This window comes from Callithrix jacchus, chromosome 7 (assembly GCF_049354715.1).
Source record: "Callithrix jacchus isolate 240 chromosome 7, calJac240_pri, whole genome shotgun sequence".
NCBI classification, from domain to species: domain Eukaryota; kingdom Metazoa; phylum Chordata; class Mammalia; order Primates; family Cebidae; genus Callithrix; species Callithrix jacchus.
In genome coordinates this window covers 51,246,270-51,263,916 of record NC_133508.1, presented here as the reverse complement: position 1 = coordinate 51,263,916, position 17,647 = coordinate 51,246,270, and the positions used below count along the sequence as shown (strand labels likewise).

Genomic DNA, 17,647 nt, shown 5'->3' with positions numbered 1-17,647 from the left:
TTTTATTTTTCAGATCATGCATTTTAAAAAGTAAAAAGGAAAAGGTCCAATGAATTTCCGCAACTTTCATTTGATGTAATATACCAACAACCATCATGTCAACAAGTAACCAATATAAAAAATTCCTGATGCCATATATTATAACACGTTTCATCCTAACGCTTCAAAACCCGGTGTCTATTTCACACTTACAGTGCGTCTCAACTCAGAGAGCCACACTTGGCGTGCCCGAGTGCCAGCCTCCTGTGGCAAGTGGATACTGTGGTAGTTATCAAGAGTCTATACCGGGTCCTCCTGAGTTCAGATCCCGACTTCCCACTCACCAGCTGTGTGGCCCCAGAGATGTCAGGTCATCGCTCTAAGCCAGGGCTTCCTCGTCAGTGACAATGTCCACCCCATGGAGTCCTTGCAAGGACTGTGAGGTCCGCTTCAGACATTAAGACCACAGGACCTGCCCCCAGAAAGTGCTGTGAGGACCTGCTGCTGCCACGGTAAAGACAGGTCAGAGCCAGTGTTGAGAAGAAGGTCAAGCAAAGAGCTCTGGGGTCCAAAAGGTGCCCCCCACTTGCCCCTCATTGTCCCTGGAAGGTGGTCTTCCCTGCTTCCTCTGGCTATTGCTGCTGCTGTTTTCCTCCCTGGTCCCTGAGCTGCCAGTCACTCAGGTGAGTTGAGGGAGGAGGAGGGAGGGTAAGAAGGAGAGGGAGGGAAGGAAGAGGAGGCGGGGAGAGAAGGGAGAGAAAGCAGGAGAAAGGGGAGAGGGATCGGGAGGGTTTAGGGAAGGGAATGAGCAGGAAAGCCTTAGGACAGAGCAGCTCCGCCTCGGCATGAAGGATCTGATGGGAAAGAAGGACTTGGAGAGCCGCCTGGACTGCAAGGCGCCCTCTTGCAAAAAGTACAGATTTTTGCTGTACTATGCCTCCCCCTCCTGGGCTCCATCTCTAATAATCATGTAAATCAGGGAGGACGTTCAGCTTGGCAGGAAACCAGCTGGAATCACAAACCCTGGAGGGCCCATGAGATCTTCCTAATTCAGAGGGAAACATTTTACATTCAGGTGATGACATGGAAGCAATGTAATTCAATCGGACGGACCCACGGGCTATAAGACACTAGACTATGCCCTGTGGAAACAGATAATTAAGACGCAGCTCCAGCCCTCCTTGACTTCATAGCCCAGTGAATTCATTCCACTCACCTGTGCACCGGGCATGAGGCCGAGAGCTGGGAATACAGGGCTGCAGATGTACTCCCTGGCTTCAGGGAGCGCCCAGTCTTGTTGGGAAATAACAATGCAAATAAACACAAGTTGCACATAGGAGTGCCTAGGATGGTATGTGGCATATAGTAGATGCTCACTAAATAATTTTCAAAACAATTTTTTAAACTGCCACACGGGCAGGTCCCAAATAATCAGGAAATGATTCCTCTGGAGTAATAATTATTAAAAGCGCCCACCTTCATGAAACACCACCACCCACTTCCCATTGTTGAACATCTATCATATCCTGAGGACCGAGCTACACACTTGGCATCAGCATCTTATTCAAGCCTCAAAACAGCCCTAGAATGTGACGTCCCACCGCGTTTATGGGCAGGTGCTGTGAATTTCCCAGGGTCCGAGTCACCATCTCCTCTGCAAGAGCCTCCCATCAGGCCTCCCTGCTTGGACCCTTGCCCCCTGCTATCTAGTGTCAACATAGAACTCGAATCATCTTTTTAAAATGCAAGCTAGGTCCAGTCCTCGTGCCCAAAGCCCTCTAGCACCCACCCCTCCCTGTCACCCAGGGTGGAAGGCAGAGTCCCTGTGATGACCCACCCATATCAGGTGGCCTCTCTGTCCTCCCCTGCTGCTCTCACTCTGCCCTCCTGCTCTGTCTGGAAGCCCCAGGTGTACTCCTGCCCCAGGATCTTTGCTCTAGCCGTGCCCTCTGCCTGGACACCACTTGCCTCACGAGCTCCCTCAACCGCTTCAAGTCTCTCTCCAACTGTCAGTTTCTCAGGGACAGCTTTCGTCGTCAGCCTACTTAACACTGTGGCCTGCACCCTTCTCACTGTGGTAGATTGACTGCAAGACTGACCACAATTAACACCCCTCACTTTCCATCCCATAGCCACACCTTTTGCAATGCAAACTTTTTAGCTCTTTCCTGTAAGAGTTGGCTGGCTTTGACTTGCTTTAGCTGACAGAATGCCGCAAAAGGGAAGGCTTGCCTCCCAGTCGTGGCCTCAAGAAGTCTGGGATGCTTCCCTCTCTCAGAACCCTGCTTCCACCAGTAGAACAAGCCTGGCTGGCCTGCTGGAATGTGAGAGACCACGTTTAACAGAACAGAGTTGTCCTGGGGCCATCCTACACCAACCAGTGACCAGACATGCACAAATGAGCACAGTCCAGATGAGCCACGACCAGAACCGCCCAGCTGAGCCCAGCCTCCTGCAGACTCACAGAACTACAGGACTAGGGGCTGCCTCAGCAGTTGTTGTTTTAAGCCATCAGGTTGAGTGGTTATTCATTACACAGCAGTAGCTCACTGATTTACCTGCCCAAGTGTCATCAGCCAGCTTTCCTCTCTTCCTTTTTTTCCACAGCACTTATTACCTCCTAATACACTATAAAATAGTGGGTTTTGATCCAACATATTTGTTGTGTTTATTATTTCTATCTCCCCCATCTAGACTATATAGAATCACAGTATTCCCTCCAGGGAAGACATGCGTTTGGTTCACTGATACGTATAAAAGTGCCTAGGATGGTTTGTGGCATATAGTAGATGCTCAATAAATAATTTTCAAAACAGTTTTTTCAAATGGATGAAAGTGTTAACAACCGTTACCACCATTACTTGAGCACTTGCACATGGCAGCCATTGTGCCAGGCTCTGTGATCAGTTAGCCTATTTACCTCTCACAACGGCATTAGGAGGTAGGCGCTCTTATTCCATTTTACTGATGACACAGCTGGGATGCAGAGTGTTTAAGGAACAGGATAGCACAGCCGGTAAGTGGCAGAGGTAGGATTAAAATGCAGGTATGAGCTCTAACTCCAAAGCCTGTTATGACCTCCAGAATACTGCCCTGTCATCCACCACACACACACACACACAGCCAAGAGCAGAAACATTTAACCTTTTAAAGGAGCACAGAAGGAGATGAAGATTCTTTTTTTCATGGAGGAGATGATGGTTGAGCTAGGCTTTGATGCATGAACAGAATTTTAAGAGCAATAAGAAGTACTTGCTGCTTACTTAGAAAATTCTATAATTGCCTGGATGATAGACTCATTTACAACGGAGCCAGAGGAACAATAATTAAAGCAACATCTTCTTACACAAAATGCCCCATATACAAAAGATGCTATCTTCTCAGGTTTGAAGAGGATGTGGTCCATTTGGAGGCACCACCCATGTGAGGAACTAGCAAAGGACACAGCCAGCAGCAGAGCTAGAGGATTCTGATGCAACAAGTGCTTCCGTGGTGCCCACTACAGTCCCCAAGTGGAACCGAATGTTCTAGAAAAGAATGGAAAGATAGAAGATAAAAAAATTCATACTTTCCCTTAATCTCCCTCCCTCACTCACTTCCAGCTTCTGGTGTTTCTAAATCAGCTTGTTTCTCCGTTGAAAGTAGCCCTCAGCCTATTTTAGATGGTCAACAAAATCTCCCATGTCCTTCACTCTCCACACCACCCATCACCACAGACATTAGAGAGATTTCTAAAACACCGGTGATACCACATCCCTTCCAATCATATCCCATTATTATCTTGCTGACACCAAGATAAAGTTCCAGCCTCCTATAATGATACACGAGTCCCTGCAGACTGGCCCCAATTTGTCTCTTTAGCTTTCCCAAGACTTCTCCATCACCAGAACACCCCCTAATCCTCCATTCACCACGGCTTCAAGCAAGCTGTTCTGACCTCCTAAATCTCTCTTCCCTACTTCTCTACACCTCAGTTCTCTCATCTAGAAAACAGGTAGAATAGGCCGGGTGCAGTGGCTCACACCTGTAATCCCAGCACTTTGGGAGGCCGACGCAGGTGGATCACCTGAGGTCAGGAGTTTGAGACCAGCCTGGCCAACCTGGGGAAACCCCGTCTCTACTAAAAATACAAAAATTAGCCTGGCATGATGGTGCATGCCTGTCATCCCAGCTACTCAGGAGGCTGAAGCAAGAGAATCGCTTGGACCCAGGAGGCGGAGGTTGCAGTGAGCTGAGATCATGTCACCACACTCCAGCCTAGGTAACAGAGCAAGACTCCACCTCAAAAAAGTAAAGTAAAGTAAAAAGAAAATGGGTAGGATAATGCCTATCACCCAGGGTTTTTGTAAAAGTAAACAAGAAATGATGTAAATGAGCGCCTCTGAGGATGCCTGGCCCCCGAGAGCTCCACGTGGTGTTTCTCCCTCCACTGTGTGGACAAAGTCGCTCAGCATTCTCAGAAGTTGTTACCTTCACACTCAAGGCCAAAATCAGTCCTGCCGGAGATAGGGACCAGGTATTGTTAAGGCCCCATGTGACAGTCACCTCCCCCAATTTTCTGGCCTCACCTCCTGCTCCACCCTGATCCCCCTACAGCACCTGTAGCCACAACTGCCTCCCCACTGTCCCTCAAGCACCCACCCCAGGGCCTTTGCACAGGCTGTTCCCACAGCTCAGAATGCTCTTCCCCAATATCCACACAGCTCACCTGCCTACATGCACTTCTCCAAGTGTGCAGTGCAACAGGAGAAGAGGCAAATATTCGTCCCTGCATGGCCCACACTCCAGCCAAGAAGCAGCATCTGTGATCTATGCTGAGAACTGAAGGATGCACGGGAGCTAACGCGGTGAGAAGGACAGGAGAAATGATGCCAGCCAAAGGGAACAAGTGCAAAGGCCCTGAGGGTACGAGAGGGCAGGGCCGTGTTCAAGTAGGATCAGAGGGACAGACTGCCGATCAATTCTGACATTCACATTCAAGTTGACCTTACTCTACCGAAGCGTTTCCCAGTGTGCTGGGGACTCCTGGATAAAGAGGATTAGACATGGATCCTGGTGCTAATTCCTCCCTCCTGTCTTCCAGTCTGCCCCAGAGCATCCCAAGGTGAGGTCGGGTATGCTCCTTGTCTGAGTCTCCGTGGGCGACCATCACAACATAGTAGGTAATTCTTACTTCAATTTCACCCTGAGTGACTGCCTCTAGAATCATTGACTTTCAAACATGAAAACACCTACTTGTACCACTGTATGTATTAACTTCTGGATAATTCCAGAGGAGAGGCAGAGACAGGGAAAGGGAACAAACCAACGGCACCCCCACAAGGCACCATGGGCCTTCATTAAGTATCATGAAAACAGCCCAGCCCAGCCCAGCCCACACAAAATGACCCCCATCCACCACTCCACTCCACTCCCGACCCACTTACCGTGGCTCTTCTTTTCTCTGTGACATTTATGATCACCTGTATATGGTCTGCCTCTCGTCACTAGACAGCAAATGTCATGAAGGCAGGAATTTGTAAGTGTGTGTGTGTGTGTGTTTGTGTGTGTGTGCGCACGCGTGTCTGTCTGTCTGTTTTGGTTTATGGTTTATTCTTTGAGTTCAGTAGAAGTCAAATTCCTTTTGCTCAACATGCACACACTCCACACACATGCAAACCCCAGGAATGAAATCATTACGCTAAACCATAAGTTGGAAGAAGAGAGTGGGGTCAGGAGCAGAAAAAGGGAGGTGGGGAAAAGGGGCTGCCCCTAACCTGGGGGAGAAGGATGGCAGAAATATTGCCTCTTTTATTCTCTGCTTTCTTCTCAGCACCTAGAATGTACCTGGCATATATTAGGTGCTCAATAAATATTTGATCAAATGAATGAATGAGTAACTGTCCCCTTTTCAGCCAGGGACACCGTGCCTGTGAAAAATGTTACCAACTGAACCTGGATGATAGAGCCACAGAGTCCCCTCCCTGAAGTCCCTGGAGAGGGGAGCTGGAAGGAGCTGAGGCCAGGGTTTTCCAAAGGCCTGCACAAAGCACAGGAGCACAGACTCCCAGCAGCCCCCAGCCCCTGACCAAGCCCCGACAGCCTGCCTTTGGAGACTAACCTGCCTCATGTCCAGGGAGACACCAGCCCAAGTAGGACCCAGATGAGGCCAAAGCAAATACAAACCAATTTAGGAAATCATCCTGAGGTTTGGTCTACCCAAGTCAATGTGATGCGTTCATGCCATTCATTCTTTGACCACCAGAGGTCACTGTAGCTTCATGTAACATTCCAAGATGTCCCCTGTTAGGTAAGAGTTTGCGGTTCTGATTTCACCTTCTCTGTGTCCCAGCAAGTGGGAAAACGGCATCTTCTCACAACTCTGGAACCAATACTGGCATTACCAGGACATACATGACTTAGGGTATGTCCTTATAAAAGCCATAAATACAATCGAACAATGGACTCTGAAGTTGGGCTATATCTGGGTTAGAATCCCAGCTCTGCCTGCCTGTGTGATGCTGGGCAAAGCTCTCTGCCTCAGTTTCCGCTTCTGCGAAATGGGATAATGATGGTGCCCTCCTTGGGGATTTTGTGAGGACTGAGTCATGCACGCAGAACTTTTAGAACAATGCTTGGCATATACTCAAGAATTGTGAGGCCGGGTGCGGTGGCTCAAGCCTGTAATCCCAGCACTTTGGGAGGCCGAGGCGGGTGGATCACGAGGTCAAGAGATCGAGACCATCCTGGTCAACATGGTGAAACCCCGTCTCTACTAAAAATACAAAAAATTAGCTGGGCACGGTGGCGCGTGCCTGTAATCCCAGCTACTCAGGAAGCTGAGGCAGGAGAATTGCCTGAACCCAGGGGGCGGAGGTTGCGGTGAGCCGAGATCGTGCCATTCATTGCACTCCAGCCTGGGTAACAAGAGCGAAACTCCGTCTCAAAAAAAAAAAAAAAAGAATTGTGGTGGCGAATTATTTATTATTGCTTTTCCTCCATATGGCTAAACATGAGTTATAATGATAAATTTTGTGATTATTTCATTAATGGCTTTTATCCCATTAGATTGTAGCCTTTGTGTGCGGGGATGGTGTTTACGTGTTTTTTGGACTTTTTATTATGAAAAACTTCAAATATACCTGAAAATAGAAAGAGCCTGTATCTGTTTCTATTCATCATTGCCTCCCTCCCCAGCTCCGAATGCAGCGCCCACTGCATTGTAGTCCTCTGACAACGATATTCTAATGCCTGTTTATTAGGAGCTATTTATAAGCCAGGGAGGGTGTTGGGCAACAGGTCCAGAGAGCGAATCAGACCCAGGCCCTGTGCACAAGGAGCTCACAATCTAATAAGAAAGGCTGCCTTAATTTGATAATTCCCCAGGGTGGAGGTAAGTAAATTGAGAGTATGATGCGGATGTTTCACCTGGTCAGGTGAGGTTTCCTGAAAGAAGCATCTAAGGGCCCAGCACATTGGCTCACGCCTGTAATCCCAGCACTTTGGGAGGCCAAGGCGGGTGGATCATGAGGTCAAGAGATCAAGACCATCTTGGCAAACATGGTGAAACCCTATCTCTATTAAAAATATAAAAAATTAGCTAGGCATGGTGGCACGCACCTGTAGTCCCAGCTACTCAGTAGGCTGAGGGAGGAGCTTCACTTGAACCCAGGAGGTGGAGGTTGCAGTGAGCTGAGATCACACTACTGTACTCCAGCCTGGCAACAGAGGGAGACTCCATCTAAGAACAAAAAAAGCAACTATGATCTCTGCTGAGAACTGAAGGATGCATAGGTGCTAACGCAGTGAGAAGGATAAGGGAAATGATCCCAGCCAAAAGGAACCAGTGCAAAGGCTCTGAGGGTGCAACAGGACAGGGCCATGTTCGAATAGGATCAGAGGGATGGACTGCCAATCAGTTCTGGCATTCACATTCGATATGACCTTACTCTACTGAAGCATTTCCGAGTATGCTGGGAAGTGAGGATAAAGAGGATTAGATGTGGATCCTGGCTGCTAATTCCTCCCTGCCAAATTACAGTCCATCCCAGAGCATCTCCAGGTGAGATTGGGTATGGTTCTTGTCTTAGTTCCTGTGGGCTACCATCACAAAGATTCCGCACACTGGGTGGCTTATACACAGCAGTCTTGGAGGCTGGGAAATCTAAGATGACGGTGCTGGCAGATTTGGTTTTGGTGAAGACTGTCTTCTGACTCGTGGAAGTGTTTCTTGGAACATCCTCACTTGGTGGAAAGTACTAGCTAGCTCTCTGGGGTCTCTTCTATAAGGGAACTAATTCGTGAGAGCAGAGTCCCCATGACCTGATCACCACCCAGGGCCTTCTAGTGGGATCACTTGGGAGACACCTGTAATCACCTGGACATGGTGGAATCAGGGGCCGAGATTCATCATGGTGGGAGTGAAAAGGAAAGAAAGGCTGTGAGCGGGCCTAGACCATAGGCAAGATCAACCGGGCAGATGCGAACTAGGATGGGTGGGATGGATGTTCACGCCTCATTTTTCTCGCCATTTCTTACCATTCTGGTAGAGCCTAAATTCTTACCAAGGACCTGAGTGGTCTGGCCCTTGTATTTCTCATCTCTGCCTCCAATTCACTTCCAGTCCCTCCTCTGCTCTAGCCACACTGGTCTCCTCTCTGTTCTGAAATCTACCATGCCCTTTGGTTCTTCAGGGTCCGCCTCCCATAGATTTATCTACCTGCCCGCAGATCCTCGTCACCACCAGTTCTCCCAGGCTGGATGATCCCTACCCAGCCCCCAAGTTTCTGCTTAAATATGACCCCAGAGAAGCCTTCCCTAACCCACCCTTCAGATTAGTTTCTCCCCCATTAGGTTAATGTTTAATTTTTAGGTAAAGTGGAATTAAGGAAAAGCATAAGGCTAAATATTAAAACTTAGCAATTGAGTGTCTATATGTGCACAGTTATAACTTCAGTCTTCCCCATTCCACTGTAAGTTCTGGGTGCACATGTCATGGTTCCGGTGTTCTCTGTTGTGTACCTAATGCCTGAGCAATGCCCAGTGCATGGTAAATGCTTAATAAACCCATGAATGAACAAATGAAGTGACTGTTCATGCTCATGCCTATTCGGTAACCGGAACTACTATCCCATTCTCATTCTTGACTGTCCAGCACTGCACGTCCCGGCTCCCTGTTCCCTGGATGTCATCATGATCGTCATCATCATACTTCTACTGAGAGCAGCCACCCCTGTCCTATGAGAAACAAAGGGCTGTGAGTCCTCTCCAGGCTTCATGTTGAGATTTCATCTCCAGCGTTGACATGGGGCCTAATGGGAGGTGCCTGGGTCATGGGGGTGGATCTTTCACGAATAGATTAGGGCTAACCCGAGAGGTTGAGTTCTCACTGTCTCACTCACTGGTTCCAGAAAGAGTTGAATTGTTTATTTTTTTATTTTATTTTTTTTTTTGAGACGGAGTTTCGCTCTTGTTACCCAGGCTGGAGTGCAATGGTGTGATCTCGGCTCACTGCAACCTCCGCCTCCTGGGTTCAGGCAATTCTCTTGCCTCAGCCTCCCGAGTAGCTGGGATTACAGGCACGCGCCACCGTGCCCAGCTAATTTGTTGTATTTTTAGTAGAGACGGGGTTTCACCATGTTGACCAGGATGGTCCCGATCTGCTGACCTCGTGATCCACCCGCCTCGGCCTCCCAAAGTGCTGGGATTACAGGCTTGAGCCACCGTGCCCGGCCGTTGAATTGTTTATTGTTAAAAAGAACCTCATGTCTCACCCATGCCTGCCTCGCTTCCTCTCTCACCGGTGACCTCTGCACACCTGGCTCCCCCTTGCCTTCCGCCATGAGTAGAAGCAGCCTGAGGCCCTCACCAGATGCAGATGCCCAATCTTGAAATTTCCAACCATTATAATTTGGGAGCCAAATATTGTTTTTTCTATGCAAATTACCCAGCCTCACATATTCCCTTGTAGGAACACTAAATGGACTAAAACACAGAGGTACCCGATCCAAAGCCATCCCCAAGTCACTCCACGTCTGATCACCCTCTTACTGTCTGAACGGCACTCATTACTATCAAATTATCTTAGTTGCTTGCTGAGCTGTTTCCTGTCTCCCTGTCCCAGAAGAGCAGGGATCTGGATTGTCTTGGTCACTGCCCTTATCCAGGGGCATTGGCCTTACAGTCTGCCCTTATTATTCTCTTTTGCATTTCCACACATTACAAGTAAGGGTACAGAAGTCTGGGGAGGCCACCTGACTTCTAGAGGTCAGGCTAGTCATTGGCCAAGTAGCAATGATCTGAGTCTTTTTTTTTTTTTTTTTTTTTGAGACGGAGTCTTGCTCTGTCACCCAGACTGGAGTGCAGTGGTGTGATCTCAGCTCACTGCATCCTCTGCCTCCCAGGTTCAAGTGATTCTCCTGCCTCAGCCTCCCAAGTAGCTGGGACTACAGTCATGTGCCACCATGCTCAGATAATTTTTGTATTTTTAGTAGAGACAGAGTTTCGCCATGTTGGTCAGGATGGTCTCCATCTCTTGACCTTCTGATCCTCCCACATCAGCCTCCCAAATGTGATCTGAGTCTTTTACTCTCGGATCCATAACCTCCTCCAGGATCCTGGCAGGTCACAAGGCTCCAGCACCAGGCAGGATTTCTTCTTCTACTCCAACTCATGGAGCTCCCCTACAAGGCTCAGAGCAAATGCAAGATCATCTTGTAAAGAAGACTCACACTGGTCTCCCCAACCTCATCATGTCCTCAGCTACCTACCAATATACAGACAAAATTAATACAATTCTTACAGTTGGACTCCTGACCTGGGATGCCACAGCTTCACTTAGTACCCAAAAACTCTCATGTCCTTGGAAACATTCCTCCCTTCCTTGGGTCTTTATTTACTCATTTAAAAAGCAAAACACAGATGAGAAGCTCCCTCCATCTCTTCCTGCATCTTCTCTATATATCCTTCAAGTCCACAGGTTTTGTTTTTTAATCTGAAAGTAATAATTTTATTCTCCAACGACAAAATAGTGGGTGCATATCATGCTCCAAGCATATGCACAATCACATTATGAGTGAAGACTTCCTGTGAGAGCCAGACCAATTACCATACCATTAGGTGGGCCAGGCTCAGAGTATGCAAACGTAGCCAGGGGATTCCTGGAGGGATGCCCAGAAAGAAAAGAATAATCCTGTGCATGTCAGAATACTTCCTAAGGAATATTTCTCCTAAAAGTTCCTTTTAAAACACGAGCTGGCAGAAAATTGGAGGAAATTTTTGTCTTGGATCAGGAACAGGCAGGAATTAAAGATGGAGACAAACAGACATGTCTCTGGATGCAAAAATGTAAACAGTAAGCCCACCGGAGACGTGGGGCTGGAACTGGCCGAGTTAACATTTTTATAAATGATAAACAAAACAAAACCAAAAGAGAAATGATGGAGTAACATCTACAGACATCCCCAAAAAATCTGGCAGGTTGACGTTCCAAGTAAGGAAGACTCAACTTGAAGATTGTACACATTAGTGACAATGACAAAGAGGGAACGCCAGCAAGGGAACAGAATGATGATTTAGAGAAAATTAATACCAAACAACGCCATCTCAGTTTATAAAAAATGGGAACAGAGTTTCCAGTTCTAATTGGGATGAATTAATACACACATCACTCATTCATCCAGCAGCCTTTACAGAATCCTTACTACAGGTCCCACAAGGCACTGGGATGATGAGCACTCATGATGAGCAGACAGCAGTCCAGTAGAAGAACGCTTCTTAGAATGACTGGTGCGATCCTACTATCATGGGCTGCATGACTAACTCCCTGGAGAATATGGCCCCTTCCGGCAGAGGGGAGGTCAGAAGTCCCAAGGACTTCCTCAGTGCCTCTTCTTTCATTTATCCTTAAAGGTTGGAGTTCAGAAGGTCATATTCATGTAGTAGGAGTGTGTTCTCTTTTAAGAGAAAATGTTAGTCATCTCAAGATCTAATAGTAGAGAATTTTTAATGAACCCCAAAAGGGTAAGAACGTTTTGAGAAAAAGCAAGCTGGCTTTAAGAGTCACACACCAGCGGCTTGACCAGTTGTGCTCTCCTTCCCAGATTCCTGAGGTGCAGAACAACTGTGGGAAGAGTTTGAGCCATAATCCCAAAAGATACAACCCCAAATGCCATCATCTCCAATGTTAAGAGTCCTGAAAGACCAAAATCCATAAAGTCTAAAACCCTGAAAATCATAATCCCAAAATATACTTTAAAAAAAAATAATTTTTAAATTACTTAAAGGACATTTATTTACATTTTAAAAGGAGATTTATTTATATAAAAACATGCTAGAACACTTCCTGGGTCACTTTACACAGTAAAATAGGCAATAAAAACATACATATTTTTGTAATCATAAACACTCAGATATACTAATGACAGTCATACTGGTATAACTGTTATGAGTAGATGAACTATATTAACAAAGAAATAGCTTATATATCTGCTGTCAATCTGAAATACTGTGACAGACAACCTAAGTCTTTTGATGAGATCAGTCAAAAACCACCACAAGTCACCACCCACATACAGTCACCCAGAGAGCCACGATGTCAAGAAAATTTCTCTTTCTCAAGTGCAGATGTGTGAAAAGGACATCTTTTCATTTACTGAGGAGGTTTCAACATGTTTGCATCCACACACAGTGCCATATACACTGTCAATGTGAAAATGTTACTTTTGAGGAGTCAAATTTGCGACAAAAAAAGCCTGAGACGAATTAGAACTCTCTAAAAGTCTTCACACAATTTATACTTCTAGCATAGAAGAGTGTGAAGATGAAAAACACAGCAGAGCCAGTTGTAAAAAAATAATGCTGACAATTTAAAATAGTGGGAAAGAAAGTAAAAAGAGAAAAAAGCCCCACCCCCTCAAAAAAACTACCAAGAAATCTCAGCATATGGAAGAGTGTGTTACAGTGAGAAATTATGGACAAACGCAAGAAGGTAGTGCCTACGAGCTGGCCAACTTTTGAAGTCTTGCATGATGATGAATGCTTGCTCTTTTTTCTTTTAGGGCATGCCTCTCCTCGGAGAATATGTTCACATTTATTTTCTACACGGCACTGCTTGTTTGAAATTCTCCTGTGAGTTGACATACCTGAACATGAGCGCTCCCTATTACATGTCCCCATCTTCTGTACCATGCTTCTGTGTCGTTTTGAGTATATAAAAATCCATTCTGCATGCACGCATACCCAGACCACAGATTTGGCCGAAAGAATCCTGGTGATCAACCAGCCACACCATCACATCTTCTTATCCCGTCACACCCAAAATTATTTGTGAACCAGTCAGTGACTCTGCTGCCTTCTTCAGGCAAGTAAGTGTGGCTTTAATTCAACAACAAATCTCCTGGAATGTCATCAGCTGGAAGGAATGCCAATGCAGACACAGGATGTGTTTTTAAACTGCAGTATCTGTTGTTGCTGCATGGTGTGGCCACTTCACTCATTTGAATTTTCCGACAAATGCATGGGGATGGATGGAAAAAACAAACTTGATTGGTAGCACCTTGAGATTCACTTGACCACACCTAATTGCAAACCTGTCATGGTTTGGGGATTCAATTAAATATTAGGGATTTTAGAATTAAGGGATTTCGATTTTAGGAATTTTGATCTTCCAGGATTTCCGTATTCAGGATTATGACCCTTGGAATTGTGTCTTTCAGGATTATAATTGGTATCACTCCGGTGGCCGCCATATTGGATGGTGTAACTCTAATGAGAGCTTTAGAAGAAAATGATTAGAATGTATGAAAGGAAATAAGAAACAAGCTAAAGACATAAATCTTCAGATTAAAAGAGCCCACCAAGCCCATGAAAATAGACCCATATTTACAAATACAATAGTAAACTTTCAGAAGAAATGAAAAAGAAAACTCTAAAAGCTTCCATGGAAGGAAAACATAAAAAGAAATTTAAAAAAAAGGGGCGGCCGGGTGCGGTGGCTCAAGCCTGTAATCCCAGCACTTTGGGAGGCCGAGGCGGGTGGATCACAAGAGATCGAGACCATCCTGGTCAACATGGTGAAACCCTGTCCCCACTAAAAAAAAAATTAGCTGGGCACGGTGGCGCGTGCCTGTAATCCCAGCTACTCAGGAGGCTGAGGCAGGAGAATTGCCTGAACCCAGGAGGCGGAGGTTGCCGTGAGCCGAGATTGTGCCATTGCACTCCAGCCTGGGTAACAAGAGCGAAACTCTGTCTCAAAAAAAAAAAAAAAAGGGTTACCGACACGGAAATGAGAATCAAATTGAGATCAGACCTATCATTAGCAACACTACACGCTAGAAGAAAAGGGCCAGTGGGAGAAATTCTGAGGACACATTATTTAGAATCAGGAATTCTTTAATCAGACAAATTATCATTTAATTTTGGGGTGAAAATAAAACTTGGACATGCATCCTGAGGTCCTTTGCAAAACCTGTGCAAAAGCCTCTCTTAGTCAGGCTTAGTCCAGAACCAAATTGACTTTTACAGCATGAAATACTCTACTGGCCAAAAAAAAATCTTCAGATTCTGAGAGGTAAGTATTACTTTAGATCACTCCAGGCCCCTAGAAGTAGCCATAACTCCTCCCTGAGTCAGTAAAGTCAAAATTCACCTCCAACATCTAAGGGGTGAGAGGAGAGAGAAGACCGTGCCTGGAAAAATTGCAGAAGCTCTGAGCCTCCCAGGCCCATTGTCCACTGAATTCAGGGGCCTTTCTGTAGCTCCCACCACAGCCTGTTCTGTTGCTTCTACTTGAATACCTCTAACCACATGCTGCTCACTACTCCAGGCCAGCCCATTCTGTTGATCATCGGGCAGCTCTGGATGTTGGAGTACCCTTTCTGATAAGCTAAAAATGTACCTCCCTGTATCTTAGAAAATAAAGAAAAATATAATTAGGAGGAAAATCATAGAGAACTTTGATTCAGTCCCCTCCTTTTAAAGTTGACTAGTGGAGTACCAGAGAGGGATAGAGGCATCCCAAGGTCACACAGCACAGTTGCAGTCCAGCTGATATGACTGGTATTTGAGCTCTGGCTGGCCAGTGGCCTTGAAACACGAGGAGCTTTCCTGGTGATCTGCTGGGGGCAACCTTTCAAGGTCCCGCGTCTCTGTACTGTGGCACAGAGGATGACTTTATAAGGTGTTCCGAAAGGGATCAGGGGTTCTAACAGTTCCCAGAAGACGCTGCCCCAGCTTGCTGCTGTTTGTTCTCCCTCCCCTTTAAAAGGCTCCACACAGGGTGTTTAGAAGTCAAGAAAGCAACACAGTAAATAGTAATAATATTAATAACAAATAAGGTAGCAGCCCTAAGGAGTCCTGAAACCACTTTTCCTACTCAAATAAGAAGCTGCTAAAAGGAAGGAGATGATGCAACAAACAGTCCTTAAACAATCGACAGCTCCCATAGCCCTGCAGGAATCTGGGTTAAGACACCGCCCTTGACTTACTGCAAACAGGCCTGACCTGGTTCAAGGTTTCCCTGGGAAGCCGTTACCAAAACTACCCTACTGATAATAAACAGCACAGCTAGGGCAGGCCAGATAACCACCAGGACAACAGCACTGTGGGTCGTATCTGGGCATCATGTTTCTCGAGGTACTTCTACTTGAGAGATTTTTACAGAAGCAGTATAAGTGGGTGGTGAGGGTGTTGGGGATCCACCTAAGTCTGTCTGGTTTGCCTGGACTCAGAGCCTAAAGAAACACAGAAAGCATGATCGCCATGGACAGCAACCCTGTGCCGGCCATTCTATTTCATCTCATCATCCCCAATCAACCCAAAAGAGCAGATATTATTATTATTACCCCCATTTTAGAGTTAAGACTCCAAGCAGTGAGGTCACTTGTCCAAATATTCAGCATTACCCAACAACATCCTACAGTGTGTAAGACCACGTACGTCACCTCCAAAACAGAACCCCTTTGTGAGTAAAGGGGGCATTAGTAATAATTCTGCTGGGATGAAAGGCATACTTTGGGGCCATCCTGAGCTCACAAGGAAGTGTGGTCCCCAAACTATGAGCCAGGTATGGATCTAAGTGCTTTGCATGAACTAGTTTATCTTATCCTCCTCTACCCTTATCCCCATTTCACAGATGGGAACGTCAAGGCACACAGCTGTGAAGTGGTAGACCCTAGATCCAGGATTTGAACCTGAGCAGCCTAGCTCCAGGCCCCACGCCCCTTACCGCCATGCCATGCTGTCTCTCCAGGAGCCAGGATGTCCACTCAAATGTGCTGACCTCCAACCCTATGCACTGGATGCCCCCCCCCCAAGTCTCTCCTCTCTAAACTCTTTGCTCAGAGAATCTCTACCTGACAATGCAATAGTATCGCCAGCTAATTCCAAATCCTTAACTTAATACAGGGCTGGGTACTGGTCAAAAATAGAAGGCTGAAAGGAAGAGGAATCCTATGGACTCTGGGCGGGGTCATTTCCCAGCAAGACTAGGAACATTCGTTTCTGTCTTCTCCCTTGACAGTTTCCCGAGAACTGCAACACTATCACATCTTTGGGGAAGGTCATTCCTTCCTTTGTATACCTATTTAACACACAGTTCTGGATAGAGGACCTTGCCCCTGAAACGCCCCAAGAGACAGACCTGTGGGAACTGCATCCTTGAACGCCCTTGACCTCTAGCTGCCCTGTGGGCTCAGCCAATGGGAGGCACACAGGGAAGTCAAAGGATGAGTGGCTGGTGAGATGGGGTATTCATTCCTCTGCTCTCTCGCGGACCCAGCTCCTTCTAAGCAGCCCTTCCCTCTCCGGGTCTGCTCAGGCCTGATGATTATAATAACTCTGGCAGTCCTGCAGTGCCTTATCCTGACGCTGACTTTGTCAACTGTATCTTTACTAAAATCCCAACTTGATCACATCAACTACTACCTGTCAGACCCTGTTTCCTGACAATCTATTAAGGAAACCCACAAGCAAGTAGGCAACTCATTCAAAAAATATTCTCAGCATGCACTATTTGCCAGTCAGTACACTGAGGGCTGGGGATATACAATAAGGAGAAGCAGACACAGTCTCTGTCCTCATGGAGCTGCCAATCTGATGGGGGAGACAATCAAATCCCAGAAATGGGTGCAAAATGACAGCTGGATGTGTTCTGTGCAGGCAATGCAGGATGCCAGGAGAGGTGATTTGGAAGGGCACCAGCCTGGCCAGGGAGCTATAAGGGACACCATGGAAGCATTGTGCAGGATCATCAGAGAAGGTGGGGGACAGAGAAAAGCCTTGGCACCTAACTCAGCACAAGGGCAAAGCCCAAGAGGGAGGAGGCCCAAACAAAGCAACAGGCACATCAAAAAGCCAAGGAAGAAGCCTGGGAGGGAGCAGGCTCAGGGAACAGGCTCAGGGAGCAGGCTCAGGGAACAGGCTCAGCCTGGGGTGTGGGGATGTCATGGAAGAGGGGGCTGCAGAGCAAGGCAGGGGGGATCTGGAAGGCCCCTACCAGCCATTCCAAAGCCTTTGACTCTTACTTGGCCCCAGTGTCTCCAAATCTTAGCCATGAAGTTTCTCCCCGCATAAAACCCAGTCTTACAGTCAACAGTTGCAGTGGGAATTCTAGTGGGTCCGCAGCTGGATGCGGTCGTGACTGCGTTTTGAGCAGCAGCTTCCCCTTCAACCTCAGAGGATGGATGTTGAG

The 17,647-nt window shown here is 46.8% G+C and overlaps 1 protein-coding gene across 3 annotated transcripts in view; it reads right to left on the bottom strand.

Moving 5' to 3' along the window:
- KAZN (kazrin, periplakin interacting protein) overlaps nt 1-17,647 on the bottom strand; it is a 1,282,700-nt gene that overhangs the window by 1,196,281 nt on the left and 68,772 nt on the right. The window lies entirely within an intron of this gene.